The sequence below is a fragment of the Triticum urartu genome, chromosome 7 (genome assembly GCF_003073215.2).
Source record: "Triticum urartu cultivar G1812 chromosome 7, Tu2.1, whole genome shotgun sequence".
Lineage (NCBI taxonomy): Eukaryota > Viridiplantae > Streptophyta > Magnoliopsida > Poales > Poaceae > Triticum > Triticum urartu.
The window spans coordinates 209,539,711-209,558,192 of NC_053028.1; positions in this window are offsets into that span (position 1 = coordinate 209,539,711).

The window sequence follows — 18,482 nt, forward strand, 5'->3', positions numbered from 1 at the left end:
GGACACCCTGGAGGAGGAGCGCGACGTAGCCAAAGCCCGTTCCGCATTTTATCAGCAACAAGCTCGCAAATATCAAAGCAGAGAAGTACGGGCCAAAACTTATAACGTTGGCGAACTAGTTCTACGCCTGCCGGATAAGAAAAAGAACAAGATCGAGCCCAAATGGGAAGGTCCCTTCATTATTGACCAAATTCTGACCGGTGGAGCGTACCAACTGCGGGATGCATCGACTAGTCAACTCGAGACGAACCCATGGAACGCGGCCAGGCTCCGAAGATTCTACGCCTAGCACCGGACTCTAAGTTAGTCCCCTCCCTTTGTCCATTTTTCGCGTATACATTATTTGTCTTGTTTCTCTTTCTTTCTTTTATTATTTCTCTAGGCCTTCAAGGGTCACCTTGTGCCTCGCTCGCACATTACAGATGCGCTAGCCGCACTCTTCATACTTGGGGGCTTCTTTCACAGAAGCTTAACTTATTTATCTGGGCCTCATGCCCAACACATGTCTTATACTTCCGCATGTACCTTTTTTCACCATTATATGCATCGATATGACTTAAGTTTTGGCCAAGCTGGGTTGCCTGGCTCTTGTATTTATGCCCTACGTTCTCGTTAATTCGGCTAGGGCATAAGGGGAGCACCTCTGCGATTGTTACTGCCGGGTCAGCCGGATGTGTATCTCAGACTGGGTGAAGCCGAAAGCTAGCGTTCTTAAGGGAATATTCGGTCGGTGAACAAAAGATGATTTTTATTTATTGTCCATATCTGCCCCAGATGTTTTTCCTGCGTTTCCTATCGCAGTCCGGCCATGCACTTTAGGGCATGCTTACCCAGGGAAAGGAACCCTTAACGGAACTATTCTCCCTGGAAGATGTTTCTTACTACCCATGTAATATAACATAGCTAGTTGGGCACTTGTCTGATTGATAGAGGCAAAGGTGTCCCAATGTTTCGATGAGATGGTGGCTATTGTTTTCTTTGGGAGTCGACCTTGACGATCCGACTACGAACGTGCGAGACATCGCGCCTTAGCAATCGCTAAACCAACTTCCGAGGGTTATTGACCACGCCGGAGCACGATCAACCTGACCACGAGGGTTTGTTTCCTGCAAGCAAACGAAGAACAAGTAAGAAACCGAGATTGCAATCTGGATATTGCGAATATAAGATGAAAGCTTTATTGATCAAGGTGGGGTTCTGTGATGCCTTGGTCTGGTCGTTGAACACAAATGAAGTACGCGAAGTTGCAGCTATGGCGAACTTTTAATCTAAACAAAACCCAAAGTCTAAACGATGCCCTAAGGGTTGTATATATGGAGGAGAGAGGGGGAATTTCGTGGCCCTTGGTGGAGGGGTCCGAAACCAACCCTAACTATTGTTTCCCCACACATACGGACTCTAAAAAACAGCCTATACTTAAGTACTTCAAAAATACATGGGTCTGGCCCAATAATAAGGTGACGCAGCACCTAAAATAGCCTCTGGACGAAATTTATGAAGTGGCATCTTGTATATTTCGTCCCATGCTTCATGCACTCATTATGTTGGCTTCAAAGTCCTGGAGTCATCACTTGTAACTCCGTTCTTGTTCTCCTTGCGCATGCCATCATCTCCATGCTTGAACTTGCTCCAAGGTTCATCTTTCTTGTCCAAGCTAGGCCCTTCATTTGTAAGCAAAACAAATGTATCCAATTTAGGCAGCATCATATTCTCATGAACATGAGAATCGTTACCAAGAAACGAAAGTACCTGATAATTCAATTGGCGTGCGCGAGCTCTAGTAATTGGTCCAGTATGTATAGCAGCAGGGGTTGTGGGTGTAACAATGGTATTGATGTCCTCATCATCCTCCCCTACTTGAAATGAAGTCGTCCTCGACGAAAGTTCATCGTCCTCACCCAAATAAGGCTTCAAATCTGCAATGTTAAAAGTGGGACTAACCCCAAAATCTGCAGGCAGCTCAAGTTTATATGCATTATCATTTATTTTCTCTAACACCTTAAAAGGACCATCAGCACGTGGCATTAGCTTTGATTTGCGCAAATTAGGAAATCTATCCTTACGCAAATGTAACCAAACAAGATCTCCAGGTGCAAACACAACATTTTTTCTACCCTTATCTCCAGCAAGTTTATATTTAGCATTCATACGCTCAATGTTTTCCTCAGTTAACTCATGCATTTTTAAAATCAATTCAGCATGTTCTTTAGCATCAAAATTAACCTTCTCCGAAGATGGAAGAGGCAACAAATCAATAGGTGCACGAGGTAGGAAACCATACACAATTTCAAAAGGGCACATCTTAGTAGTAGAATGCAATGAACGATTATAAGCAAATTCAATATGAGGCAAGCATTCTTCCCACATTTTCTTGTTATTCTTCAAAACAGCCCTAATCATAGTAGACAATGTTCTATTGACTACTTCAGTTTGTCCATCAGTTTGGGGTGACAAGTAGTAGTAAAAAGCAGCTTAGTCCCCAACTTAGCCCATAAACATCTCCAAAAGTGGCTAAGAAATTTAGTATCACGATCTAAAATAATAGTATTTGGCACACCATGCAAGCGAATAATTTCACGAAAGAACAAATCAGCAACATTAACAGCATCATCGCTTTTATGACATGGTATAAAGTGTGCCATTTTCGAGAACCTATCCACTACAACAAATATGCTATCCCTCCCCTTCTTTGTTCGAGGTAAACCTAAAACAAAGTCCATAGATATATCCTCCCAAGGAACACTAGGTACAGGCAAAGGCATATATAAACCATGAGGATTGAGTCATGACTTAGCTTTTTGACATGTAGTGCAGCGAGCAACAAAATGCTCAACATCCCGTCTCATCTTTGGCCAAAAGAAATGTGTAGCAAGTATATCCTCCGTCTTCTTGACGCCAAAGTGTCCCATTAATCCTCCTCCATGTGCCTCCTGCAACAACAAAAGACGAACGGAGCTAGCTGGAATGCATAGCTTCTTAGCATGAAACACAAATCCATCGTTAAGAACGAACTTGTTCCAAGTTCTCCCTTCCTTACAATTCTGCAATACATCTTTAAATTCAGCATCATGAACATATTGATCTTTGATGGTCTCCAAACCAAATATTTTAAAGTCAAGTTGTGAAAGCATAGTATAACGACAAGACAATGCATCAGCAATAACATTTTCTTTACCCTTCTTGTGTTTAATGACATAAGGGAAAGTCTCAATGAATTCAACCCATTTAGCATGTCTACGGTTCAGTTTTGCTTGACTTTTAATGTGTTTCAAAGATTCATGATCAGAATGTATAACAAATTCCTTGGGCCATAAATAATGTTGCCATGTTTCTAAGGTCCGAACAAGAGCATACAATTCTTTATCATAAGTAGAATAGTTCAGACTAGGCCCACTCAATTTTTCAGAAAAGTATGCAACAGGTTTGCCATCTTGTAATAACACACCTCCTAATCCAATTCCACTAGCATCACATTCAAGCTCAAAAGTCTTATTGAAATTAGGAAGTTGGAGTAAAGGAGCATGTGTCAACTTATCTTTCAATACCGTGAAGGCTTCTTCCTGTGCGGTACCCCAAACAAAAGGCACATCCTTCTTTGTAAGCTCGTTGAGAGGTGCAGCAATGGTGTTGAAATCTCTCACAAAATGCCTATAGAAACCAGCGAGGCCAAGGCAACTCCTCACTTGTGTGACCATTTTGGGCTGCGGCCAACTCTCAATAGCTTCAATCTTGGCTTTATCAACTTCAATTCCCTGTGGAATAACAACATAGCCAAGAAAAGATACTCGGTCTGTGCACTTTCCAAGGTTACCAAACAAACGTGCATCACGTAGAGAAATAAAAACAACACGTAAATGTTCCAAATGTTCCTCCAAAGATTTGCTATAAATCAATATGTCATCAAAGTAAACTACCACAAATCGTCCAATGAAAGCACGTAAAACTTCATTCATTAACCTCATGAAAGTACTAGGTGCATTAGTTAACCCAAAAGGCATGACTAACCACTCATATAATCCAAACTTAGTTTTAAATGTTGTTTTCCATTCATCTCCCAATTTCATATGAATTTGATGGTCTCCACTACGCAAATCAACTTTGGAGAATATTGTAGAGCCACTCAATTCATCAAGCATGTCATCTAGCCTAGGAATAGGATGACGATAATGAATAGTAATATTATTAATGCCTCTACAATCAACACACATACGCGACGTACCATCCTTTTTCGGCACTAAAATGATAGGAACAGCACAAGGACTAAGGGATTCGCGTATATAACCTTTGTCGAGCAGTTCTTGTACTTGACGCATAATCTCCTTCGTCTCCTCTGGATTGGTACGGTATGGTGCACGATTGGGTAATGATGCACCGGGAATTAAGTCAATTTGATGCTCAATCCCTCGAATAGGTGGTAGTCCCGGTGGCACGTCTTGTGGAAAGACGTCAGTGAACTCCTGCAAAATGTTAGTGATAGCAGGAGGCAAAGAGGAAGGCACGTCCTCGAATGAAAATAATGCCTCTTTGCACACAAAAGCATAGCAAACAGATTTGCTAAAATCTAGATCATCAATATCAGATTTGGTGGCAAGTAAACATGCACTTTTCAATTTAATTTCAGAAGCAACACTAGATTGTTTATTATTAGGCTGCATTTGTTGCTCAAATTCTTTTGCCACAATCTGATTTTCACTCTTATTTTTCTCCTGTTTTGCTTTATTAGCTCTATTAATATCATCTTTGAAAATGGAATCAGGAGTCATAGGAAGCAAAGTAATATTTTTATCCATATGAACAAGAGTATACTGATTGTTTCTACCATGGTGTACAGAATTTTTATCAAATTGCCATGGTCGACCAAGTAATAAGGAACATGCTTGCATAGGTACCACATCACAATCAACATAATCAGCATATGTAGAGATACTAAAATGCACACAAACAGTACGTGTTACCTTAACCTTGCCGCTGTTGTTGAACCATTGGATGTAGTAAGGATGTGGATGTGGTCTTGTGGTGAGAGATAGCTTCTCCACCATCTCCATGCTAGCCAAGTTATTGCAACTCCCTCCATCTATGATCACATGAACAGAACGTTCCTTCACAACTCCCTTTGTATGGAACAAATTATGCCTCTGATTTTGCTCAGCTTGTGTAACCTGCACACTCAAAACACGTTGAGCAACTAAACATTCATACCTGTCAGCATCTTCAGGAGCCATGTATTGCGTCTCATGATCAGAATCGTCTCCACCGTGTTCGTCACGTGTAATAAGAGCCAAAGTCTCCTCATCATAGTCACTAGCGGACTCATACCCACCATCCTCAGTAACAATCATCACACGCTTAGATGGGCATTCTCTCGCATAATGACCTCCACCCTTGCAATGTCGACAAATAATATCATGTGTTTTCCCTGTTGATGCCATGGATGAAGAAGAGCTCTTTGCAGGCCCAGAAGGTGTGCTCTTGGCAGATAGTGGTGATTGTGCCTGCTTTATTGTATCACGGTTGGAGGTGGCAGCCGACGGAGGTGCCGGTGTAGCAGAACGTGTGGAAGTAGATGATGCACGTGGTGTCCATGATGAAGGTCGGCCTGCAGAAAAGTTAGTCTGCGCCAATGCCTGTCGATCCTGCACTTCACGTTCAACTTTACAAGCAAGATGGAATAAACGAGTGATATTAGTATACTCCTTATACTCTAGAATGGTCTGAATCTCTCTATTTAATCCACCCATAAAACGTGCAAGCATAGCTTCATTCTCCTCAACAATACCACATCTAATCATGCCAATTTGAAATTCCTGATAATATTCTTCTACAGATATTTTTCCTTGTCTTAATCGCTGCAATTTTTGAAGTAATTCACGTTGATAATATGGTGGAACCCAACGAGTACGCATAGCAGTTTTCAAAGTAGCCCAAGTAGCTGGAATAGGATGTAATCTACAATGTTCAGACCACCAAACACATGCAAAGCTAGTGAAAGCACAAACAGCAGCAGGAACACGTCTCTCCTCAGGATATTGTAAACATGTAAATCGTTGTTCAGTTTCTAACTCCCAAGTAAGATACATATCAGGAACATATCTACCCTCAAATGGTGGAATATTCAATTTCAGTTTAGGGAGATGGTCATGATCTCGTACCTGAGGGGGAGCCCTAACATTGCCATTATTTGCATGTGGACAACCTGGTGGTTGTGGTGCTGGTGGTTGCACGTAGTTTTGATTTTGATCAACCTCATCCTCGTAATCTCCCACATAATCATCCTCCTCCACATCAGCAGCAGGAGCCACAGAAGTATCAACAGCAGCACCAGCAGTTTGGCCAGGCTGAAGAGGGACACGGCTTGCTCGGCGGAGGGCTGTTTCCCGACGTGGAGGTAGTCGGTGTTGTTGCTGTTGGTAAAGAGGTGCGGCAGGAGAAGCCGGTGGTGGAAAACGCGAAAGCAATTCAGCAAACTTGTTATCGAGCTTTGTTTCAAATGTCTTCTCCATGCCATCTATCTTCTCCATGGCCTCTTCAAATCTGTTTAGCACATCTTCCACCTGTCCACTCATCATTTGCTGAAACTTATCATGTAACTCTTTATTCGTCATGTTCTCCCAGTCAATCGCGTCGGGTTGTGATCCTGCCATGGTTAGCAGCAATAGAAACACACAAGAATATGAACCTACAGACTAGTAGAAAACGGCGGTGGTGGAGTGTCACAAATCCGTCAAGCAAATCTCAAATTCTTACCAGTTCTTACCCAGCAGCAGGCGGTGATCGGCAACCGTCATAGTCAAAACTCTGAAAGCTTGGATAGAGCGATTACCAGGGAGAGTCAAACGCACGACGTAAATATATGTGGAGCTAGGAAGGCTTATAATATGGTAGCAAAAGGGGTCAGCAATAATCAATTCAGAGATGCAAAGTTGAATAAACGCTCAACGACGGTACTGTGCTGGTCCTAGGCTAGACCGTGCTAGAGACGCGAGCCTAGAACACTAACAAAATCACGGCGCTGCACGTAAACAAGGGAAAAGCACACTTTGGAACTTATTTTTCGCTCTCTTTTTTTGCGCTCCTTATTTTTTGCGCTCCTCTTTTTTTGCAAAAAATCACTATAATGGCGAGTATCTCAAAACTCTTCCCTCGTCAAACTGATAGGATAGGCACGAATTTTTTTTTACTTTTTTTCGGAAATCAGGGCAGCGACGACGAAGAAGTGCGACAAAAAATCACTATGATGTCACGTGGCTCAAAAGACTCAGAAAAGCCTAAAAATAGGATAGGGAAAAAATATTTTTGGTCGCCGAAATTTTGGCCTAAAAACTGCCCGGGGGTCTCCAGACTTTTTTTTCGAGACCTACGCAGGCAAGGAAACATGAATCGGAATTTAGATTGATCTCAAAAACAAACCTAATATGAGAAGAACTCGGATTGGTGGTGGATATATGGTTGTGGTATATGGCAGCGGTGGTGGTATATGGTAGCGGTGATGGTATATGGATACAGATTCAGAGCGGTGGCGGATAAGCAATGGTGGTAGATGGCAAGGCGATGATGATGGTGCGGCGGCGGCGTGACAACTTATGACCAGAACTCGAAACTCTAAAAGACTAGACTCTAAGACCAGCAACTTGACACGACGATGCAACCATAAATTCAACAAAGCAAAAACCCTAAAAAGATTATGCAAAGGCTCAGATTGGTTCGGATATGATGAACTAACTCTAATTTTTTTGTGGCTTTTTCGTGGACTGTAGGTATGAAGAACAGACTCGATCTAATCTATGAAAAACTATAAAGTCTCACCGAGCAACCTGGAAATCTGATACCACTTGATAGAGGCAAAGGTGTCCCGATGTTTCGATGAGATGGTGGCTATCGTTTTATTTGGGAGTCGACCTTGACGATCCGACTACGAACGTGCGAGACGTCACACCTTAGCAATCGCTAAACCAACTTCCGAGGGTTATTGACCACGCCGGAGCACGATCAACCTGACCACGAGGGTCTGCTTCCTGCAAGCAAACGAAGAACAAGCAAAAAACTGAGATTGCAATCTGGATATTGCGAATATAAGATGAAAGCTTTATTGATCAAGGTGGGGTTCTGTGACGCCTTGGTCTGGTTGTTGAACACAAACGAAGTACGTGAAGTTGCAGCTATGGTGAACTTTTAATCTAAACAAAACCCAAAGTCTAAACGATGCCCTAAGGGCTGTATATATGGAGAGAGGGGGAATTTCGTGGCCCTTGGTGGAGGGGTCCGAAACCAACCCTAAGTATTGTTTCCCCACACATACGGACTCTAAAAAACAGCCAATACTTAAGTACTTCGAAAATACATGGGTCTGGCCCAATAATAAGGTGACGCAGCACCTAAAATAGCCTCTGGACAAAATTTATGAAGTGTCATCTTGTATATTTCATCCCATGCTTCATGCACTCATTATGGTGGCTTCAAAGTCCTGGAGTCATCACTTGTAACTCCGTTCTTGTTCCCCTTGCGCATGCCATCATCTCCATGCTTGAACTTGCTCCAAGGTTCATCTTTCTTGTCCAAGCTAGGCCCTTCATTTGTAAGCAAAACAAATGTATCCAATTTAGGCAGCATCATATTCTCATGAACATTAGAATCGTTACCAAGAAACGAAAGTACCTGATAATTCAATTGGCGTGCGCGAGCTCTAGTAATCGGTCCAGTATGTATAGCAGCAGGGGCTGTGGGTGTAACAATGGTATTGATGTCCTCATCACTGATAAAGCACTAATGACCCCTACGCCTGGTCTCCACACATACCCCGGTTCTTATATAACTGAGCGGTATTCGGATACACTCCGGACTATTGGGCCCGGAGGTTGAAGCGAAAAGGTCTGCAACGACAAATGATCTACAATCCGGCTAGAAGGCATTATACATGTCACTTTAATTACATAGTCATGCAGACTGACTAGATTCCTCTTCTATACCATCCAACAGGCGGTCTAGCTTACAATCCTATTGAGAATACTTTGCGGCTAATTCTACTTGCCCATAAACTAAGATAACGGGGATCTCTTTCCCGTCGGGCCCCACAGGTCCGACCTCGGCCATGTGATTTGGGTCTGCCTTGGTATACCGCATCTTCACCATGGCCCAGGCTTCTCTGACACCCTGTCGGCAGGCTGATATCTTCCATAATCGGAAGCGCCGCCGTGATCCCTTGAGCTTCTCTGCAAGCTCGGCAATGCCCTCTGGCAGGGAGACGGACGGCCACAAGGCCTGGGCAACACCCTGCATCACCAGCCGAACTTGTTCATGTAGATGTGACAGCTCGGACAGAAGTTCACCCGCAGACCCGGGCATTTCCTCCGCGGGACGACCCGTCAGCATACCTATAGACATAATGCTGTTAGTCGGCTTCTTTGCCGAACTCCTTTAAAAGGATTCGTTCAAGCACTTACTGAAAATGCCACGCCGAAGCCGCTTATTCTCCTTCTCGGAGTCTGCAAGCTGGCCCCGAACGTCTTTTAGTTCCACGTTCAGCTTAATATTGGCATCTTGAAGATTATTTTTCTCCTGCCTAACCTCAGTCAGCATGCGTTTGCCAGCCTCTAGCTGTCGCATAACATGCTGGTCCTCCGGATTCTCTCTGGATTCATCTGCAACATCTGTTGTTAGATCTGCAGCCATGCGGCATGTTATATGGTAACCATCATTCTTTAAAATAAATGTTACCAGCAGGTAACTTTTTTGGTTCCTGCAAGGCGGCCACAGCGGCCCGTAGTTGGGTCTTGCATTCCTCTAGCTCCTGTGACAGCCTAGTATTCTTCTCTGTAAGAACCTGCACAATAAAGATGATCCTTAAATTAGTTCTGCTAACTGTTTCAAGTCTCAGGGGCTACTGATACATATAAATTGTCAGATTTACTCACCCGTACATCCTTTACATACTGATCCGTGGCTCTGGCTAGACCATCTTGAGCAGCACGGAGGTACGCCTCTCCAGAATTGAAGGCGTCAAACGCCACTGGTGAGAAACAAGCGTCATGGAGTACGGCCCGGCGGCGCCTATGATTCATGGCGCTATCGACTTCTGAGTTTGTAGCAGATAATCTATCCGCATCCTCTGTAGGGGGGTTATCCGGCGCCCGCCCCATATCGGCTTCTGCCACCATGTCCGGTCCTGGCGCCCGACTGGTGGAAGCGTGATTGGCAACATCGCCGGACATATTCCGGCGAGCGTTTTTTCTGTTAAAGAAACACGGGCGTCATTACATTTCGAGAAAGACGACAACCACTGAGCGGGGTTTTCTTATACCTTTGCGCCGGCGTCTCCGTCCTGACCGCCTTCCTTTTTGGCCTACCCGGCCTCGGTGCCTCTTGTTGGCGAGTTGCTGCGGGTTCGGTAGGGCATCCCAAATGCCTTCCCTATAAACGATGCCATGTGTGTATGGTGGGTGAAGTGGTTAAAAGGGGATCCTAGTTTTGGAGTTGGGATTTTTGGTTTTTCTTACTTGCGATGCAGGGAGCAGTCCGGGATAGTCGGTCGTAATGGCCACCATGGCATCGTCGTAGCTTAACTGATAGAACTGCCGGTCTATCAGCTCCACGAATATAACCGAATCTTCTTCAAGTCCGGAGTCGAGGGCCCGGTCAGGGTCCTCTGGTTGTGGAGAAGGGCTGCTGACCTCCTTTATGGATTTTCGCAGTTCCTGCCGCAAAGTGGCAAGGTGAATACTTATGACAAAGAATGCGGGAAAAATGGGAGCAGGGAGATATAACTTACCCAGCTTGGAGGATTGTACATGGAGAATCCATCCCGTGGCTTGATACGGGTGAACTCCTCTTCCTCACCCTTGAACAGTTCGCACAGAACTTCCGCTAGAGCGGCAGCATTGTCCGGACCCTTACGCCTACAGTGGGTGGCGTCATCCGCCCCGTTATAACACCACAAGGGGTGCCCACAATATTAAAGTGGTTGCACTCCCCGCATTATGCAAATCGACATAACTTCGATTATTGTCAATCCTGATTGAGCCAGTGCTTTGATCCGGTTCATCAGATAGAGGACTTCTCCGTTGTCTTCCGCCTGGGGGCTCCGTGGGCGCCAACTTCGGCGCTTCTTCAGAGGAGCATTGTTGAACTCAGGAAGATCCTGCCGAACAGGGTCCGGAAGGGGAACGTCCTCCATATAAAACCATTCTGAAGGCCAGTCTTCAGATGGCTTCTTCGGGGTACCGGACAGGTATCCGGTATCGGTGATGCGCCATATTTCGGCTCCGCCCACTTGATAAAGTGATCTCCTCTGTATGCGAGGGACGAGGCAAAATAGCCTTTTCCACAGCTCGAAGTGAGCCTCGCAGCCCAGGAACAACTCGCAGAGAGCAACATAGCCGGCGATATGTAGAATGGAGGCAGGGGTGAGATTGTGTAATTGGAGGCCATAGAACTCCAGGAGCCCGCGGAGAAACGGATGAATTGGAAATCTGAGTCCCCTTAGTTAATAAGGAACAAGGCAAACCCGTTCCCCCATGGAGGGACAGGAAAGCTCTCCGCTTGCTCCCCGCCATTGTAGGTGGCAAGCCCGGCTCGAACGGGCACCATATACGCCGGAGGGAGAAATCCCTTAGTCTGCAGTTCGACTAATCGACAGTGCAGGACTGAACACCTCTCCCAATCACCGGGCTTAGGGCTACGAGGGCGGGAGGAGGAGCTGCGGAGGTCGACCATGCTGGAATGGATCTTTCCGAAACGCACTCTGATGGATTCTCACTAGGGGAGGATGGTATGGATCAGATCTAAGAATCCCCGTCCCTTTAATAGACAATTTATTTATCTGGCTAGGGTGGCGAATGTAAAAACACCCTGGCACCTCGTATTCATTCGACGCATGGGAGAAAGCCCTTATTGGGCACAGAAGCTAAGAGGTTCGACATTTATGGAGCCAGACACTGCTTACAAACACTTGAAAATTGAAGAAGAACCTGCCTTGCAATGCCGAAGACAACACTGCGCGCCGGACTCATCGTCATTGAAGCCTGGTTCGGGGGCTACTGGGGGAGTCCTGGATTAGGGGGTCTCCGGACAGCCGGATTATATCCTTTGGCCGGACTGTTGGACTATGAAGATACAAGATTGAAGACTTCGTCTCGTGTCCGGATGGGACTCTACTTGGCGTGGAAGGCAAGCTTAGGCAATACGGATATGTATATCTTCTCCTTTGTAACCGACCTTTGTAACCCTAGCCCCCTTCGGTGTCTATATAAACCGGAGGGTTTTAGTCCGTAGGACAACATACAATCATACCATAGGCTAGCTTCTAGGGTTTAGCCTCTTCGATCTCGTGGTAGATCAACTCTTGTAATACTCATATCATCAAGAATAAATCAAGCAGGACGTAGGGTTTTACCTCCATCAAGAGGGCCCGAACCTGGGTGAAACATTGTGTTCCCTGCCTCCTGTTACCATCCGCCTTAGACGCACAGTTCGGGACCCCCTACCCGAGATCCGCCAGTTTTGACACCGACAGGAGGTATGCCTAACAAATAGAGGAGTGATGTAACGCCCTCGATGCGGCTATATCTCCTACGTGTCGAAGCACGACTTAGAGGCATAACCGCATTGAAAGCAATGTCGTAAGTAAGGCAATCTTCACAATATCCCATGTAAATAGATAATAAAAGGGGAAGGTACATAGTTGGCTTACACTCGCCACGTCAAACAAAGTACAAAATAGCATTACATCATCCAATCACTCATGGCCCGACTACGGTGCCAAAATAAAAGATCAACCCAACATGCGACACGGTCCCGATCGCCCCAACTGGGCACCACTACTGATCATCAGGGAAAGACACATAGTAACGGCGTGAGTCTTCGTCGAACTCCCACTTGAGCTCAAGCGCATCATCTGGAATGGAGTCATCAGGCCCTGCATCTAGTTTGGAAGTAATCTGTGAGCCACGGGGACTCAAAAATCTCGCACCCTCGCAATCAAGACTATTTAAGCTTATAGGTAAGGCAAGGTAGTATGTGGAGCTACAGCAAGCGACTAGCATATATGGTGGCTAACCTGTTCGCAAAAGAGAGCGAGAAGAGAAGGCAAAGCACGAACGAAGAACTAGAGAACCAACTACGGCAAACATTACTCCAACACCGTGTTCACTTCCCGGACTCCGCCGAGAAGAGACCATCACGGTAACACACACAGTTGATTCATTTTAATTAAGTTAAGGTTCAAGTTATCTACAACCAGACATTAACAAATTCCCATCTGCCCATAACCGCGGGCACAACTTTCGAAAGTTCAAAACCCTGCAGGGGAGTCCCAACTTAGCCCATGACAAGCTCTCACGATCAACAAAGGATATACCTTCTCCCGAGACATTTCGATCAGACTCGGTATCCCGGTTCTAAAAGACACTTCGACAAGTTAAAACAAATCCAGCAACACCGCCCGAATGTGCCGACAAATCCCGATAGGAGCTGCACATATCTCATTCTCAGGGCACACTCAGATTGTCTAAACTTCCGGTAGGCCAGCCCAGAGTTGCCCCTGGTGGCCACCGGCGGCTGACGAGGTGGACCAACACTCAGAGGAGCACTGGCCCGGGGGGGTTTAAAATAAGATGACCCTCGGGCTCCGGAAACCCAAGGGAAAAAGAGGCTAGGTGGCAAATGGTAAAACCAAGGTTGGGCATTGCTGGAGGAGTTTTATTCAAGGCGAACTGTCAAGGGGTTCCCATTATTACCCAACCGCGTAAGGAACGCAAAATCCGGGAACATAACACCGATATGACGGAAACTAGGGCGGCAAGAGTGGAACAAAACACTAGGCAAAAGGCCGAGCCTTCCACCCTTTACCAAGTATATAGATGCATTAAGATAACAAGATAATATAATGATATCCCAACAAGAAAATAATGTTCCAACAAGGAACGATCTCCAATCTTCACCTGCAACTAGCAACGCTATAAGAGGGGCTGAGCAAAGCGGTAACATAGCCAATCAACGGTTTGCTAGGACATAGTGGGTTAGAGGTTTGACATGGCAATTTGGGAGGCATGATAAGCAAGTGGTAGGCATCATAGCATAGGCATAGCAAAAGAGCAAGCATCTAGCAAAGCAAAGATAGAAGTGATTTTGAGGGTATGATCATCTTGCCTGCAAAGTTGTCAGAGTTGACTGGATCCTCGAAAGCAAACTCTACGGGCTCCTCGTCAGCGAACTCTTCTCCCGGCTCTACCCAAACAAGACAAACAGCAAAAGGAACACAATCAACCACATGCAAATGCTCGAACAACATGATGCAAACATGGTATGCTATGCGGGATGCGATATGTGATGCATATGCAAGATTTGACAAGGAATGAATGAACCTGGCCTCAACTTGGAAATCCAAGAGTGCCACTGGAAAGGTGAGGTGATTTCGGTAGAAATCGATATAAAGAACACCGGAATCGGATGCACGGTTTAGAAATGGCAAGCAAAACAAATATGGCACCGGTCTGCGATAAACAGCAAGTAGCCATCTAAATGCATCAAGATAATTAAGCTATAGTACTCAAACATGGCAACAAAATACATGGCAGAGATCCATTCATAATGCTTGACAAAAGATGAACACTGAGCTACGGCCAATTCATCCATTAACAGGTTCAAACAAGCATGGCAAAAGTGCAATTGGTAAACAGGTTTCAGACTTAGTGAAATTAACACAAGCCTGGAATTTCAGATGAGGTAGCACACTTTGAAGCATGAAAACTAGATGTTACAGGAACCTAACATGGCAAAGCAAGGCATGGCATGGAGCTACTCAAAGGGATTAACAAAAGTCCCTTAGTGACCTTGAGCCAAAAGGGATCAGAAAATAAAATTGCAAGCATGTGAACATGGCAAAAACATAATCAGATCTCAGACTTAGTGAAAAATTGGAGCATGCAAATCAGATATCAAGTAGGCATATTTACGAGCTCGATGCACTCACTACAGAGAAAGACATGACAAACTAAGCATACCCCCATCAATAATACACATTATACAAGCTAGACATGGCAAGAACAACAACATAGCATGCACGGATCAACTACAACATCCTCCGCAAAATCGCTAATAAGTAGACAATCTGTCCAGATTCACGAAATAGCAAAAGTAGAGCTCGATTGACTCAAGCTAGGGTGCTCCATAATTGCAAACAAAGACATGGATGGATAGATCACTATAAGATTAACAACTCATCCTTACTGATAATCCTCAAAAGAGGCACGGATCACTAGGAAATAACATGAACATATGGCATATTGATAAAAACAGATCAAGGACTTAGTGGAATTGCTAAGTCCCTGAAATCAGCATTAACGAATGCACCACCTTGAAAGTTTGTGCTAGTCACCACACACATCACAAAAAAACATGGATAGCACCTCTGTAAAGATGGCAAAGCATATAACAAAACTCATGTAGAGCTCAGGGGCATATCATGCACATATTAATCATGGCAGAAATGACAAATAGCTATTTGGAGCAGCAGATCTGACAATTAACTCCAATAGCACTCTTCCAACAGAATTTCGGGCAACAAGATGAACTCAAATGAAAATGATGCAATGAGATGAAAAGATGTGCTCTCTGAGACGAACATTTTGATATGCTACATGCCCAAAACAGATCTACGGATGCAAAGTTACGGCACGATGAACATGGCAATATAATCTGCAGACTTAGGGAAAAAAAGGAGTCAACCCTAGGGTTTCAGATCTGGATCTGGATCTGGCCGGGCACGAGGATCACCGGGGTCGGCGCCGGAGTTCGATGGGGAGCTCGTCGGAGCTGGACTTGCCGTGGAGGAGGAGGGGGGCCGGTCGCCAGCGAAGTGGCCGGAGCTGGTGGCGGTGGCCGCGGACGGAGAGGCGGCGGCGCGGTGGCATCTGGTGAGGCGAAGAGGCGAGGCGCGGGCGGTCGCCGGAGCGGTAGGCGGCGGTGGTCAACGCCGGCGATGGGCAGCGGGGCGGCACGGTGAGGGCGGCGCGCCTCGCGGTAGGTGGCGGCGGACACGGGCCTCGGGGGCCCGGGGTGGGCTTCCCGGGCCGGCGGCGGAGGGAGGAGGCGATGTGCGCTCGGGCGCCACGTGGCGTGACCCGGTTGGTCCGGGCGAGCGGCGGACGCTTTCTGGTCCGAAACGGACGCGTCCGATGGCGGAGAGAGGGTATTTTTAGGGTTTCGGGAGAGGGGAACCGAGAATTTCGGAGGGGGGTATATTTATAGGCATAGAGGGAGCTAGGAGTGTCCAAATGAGGTGCGGTTTTCGGCCACGCGATCGTGATCGAACGCTCTAGATGATGGAGAGGGTTTTGGTGGGTTTTGGGCCAAATTGGAGGGGTGTTGGGCTGCAACACACACGAGGCCTTTTCGATCCCTCGGTTAACCGTTGGAGCATCAAACGAAGTCCAAATGGTACGAAACTTGACAGGCGGTCTACCGGTAGTAAACCAAGGCCGCTTGTCAAGTCTCGGTCCAGTCCGGAAATGTTTAACCCCCACACACGAAAAGAAGGTAGAAATGACCACCGGAGGAGAACGGAGCGCCGGAATGCAAAACGGACAACGGGGAAAATGCTCGGATGCATGAGGCGAACACGTATGCAAATGCAATGCACATGATGACATGATATGAGATGCATGACAATGACAACAATACACGGAGACAAAAACCCGAACCCGAGAAAATAAAATAACTTAGCGCCGGAAACGGCAAGAGTTGGATTACATATTAGGTAAATTACATCCGGGGTGTTACAAGTGAGACCTCCAACAGAGAAGAACTGACATAACCTCCAACGTCGAAAACATCATAGAAGATGCTAGTGAACTCCATTTTCGATGAACTCGAGCTTGTCATCAAGATGACCATAAGCTCCAAAACTCACAAAGAGAAGAACCAAACACGAACCAATAAAGATGATGCAAGGATGTAATGGTTTGAGCTCTCTACGAAAGATACAATCAGGCTACTCATCGAGAGCCCCCCTTGATAATACATCAATTGATCCTATAACCCGGTCTCCGAACTACCACCATGAGACCGGTAAAATAGAAAACCTATCAAGGGCAAACCATCGCCTTGCACATGGTCCACTTGAGCTATATGATGGCGATCTTGACTCCCTCAAGTTGGACCACCTTTCTTGATTGCGTTGGCTCGATGAAGACTAGTTGATTGCTCCCCCATACTCCATTATGGGTGATCCACTCTTCCGCACATCTTCACAAGTCCATTGTCACCACAATGGACGGCAAGCTTCAAGCATTTGATCTCTTCGTGATGCTCCACTTGAACTTGCACACTGCAACCTAACCCCATAAAGAACTCTCACATAGACCATGGGTTAGTACACAAAGCATAATGGATAATGCTTACCATACCATGGGATCACTTGAATCACTCTTTGTACATGGTCATAATCAACCTTGAATCTTTCCAACTTTCTCCATTAAGATGATGTCTTGAAGGTAAACATGAATGTTGACGCAATCTTATTCTTCAAGACATGCTTGCAATAAGCTCAACACTCACATGACCAATCTTTGGATAATTCCTTAAAAGCACCATGGTCAACTCATAAACTCCTTGAAACCAACAAATGGACTTCAAGACAAACCTATGGACAAATCCTTCAAGTATAACTCAAGGCAATCATTAGTCCATAGAGATTGTCATCAATTACCAAAACCAAACATGGGGGCACCACATGTTCTTTCACCGGGCATGTCCGAAGGGTGCCCGGCAAAGATATCCCAATTTTCGCGCAGGAACGCTCGTAGGGCGGCATCGACCGTCGAATCCAGCTGTGCTCCAATGGACCCTGTTTTGTTAGGATCCGTCGGGTGCACTTGAAATTTAACTATTTCATCTGCTGGTTTAAAAGAGGTAGATTTGGGCCTCTTATTGAGTATCACATCATCTTTGTCAACTTTGGATCGCAGGGTAGTTAGTTCTTCGGCCACAAGGGCTTCAGATAGTGCCTCAAGGGCCAAGGATGCAGTTTTGTTTTTCGGCGTGGAGTGCTTTATCCGGATCACTTGTAACTGTGATTATTCCATTGTCCCCCGGCATTTTAAGCTTCATGTACCCGTAATGGGGTATGGCTTGGAAGCGTGAGAAGGCGTCCCGCCCTAAAAGGGTGTGATATCCGCTATTGAAGGGAGCCACGTGGAAGAGCAACTCTTCGGACCTGTAATTCTCAGGCGTGCCGAATACTACATCAAGTTTGATTTTCCTCGAACATCGTGCTTCTCGGTTGGGGATGATACCTCGAAAGGTGGTACTGCTTTGCTTGATGCATGCTCTATCAATATGCATTTTGTCGAGCGTGTCCTCGTAGATGAGGTTGAGTCCACTACCGCCGTCCATGAGCACTTTGGTAAGTCGGAACCCGTACACAATTGGGTTTAAGACCAAGGTGGCAGGTGCTCGGACTGATCGGGTGCTTGGTTCATCGGCGGCGGTGA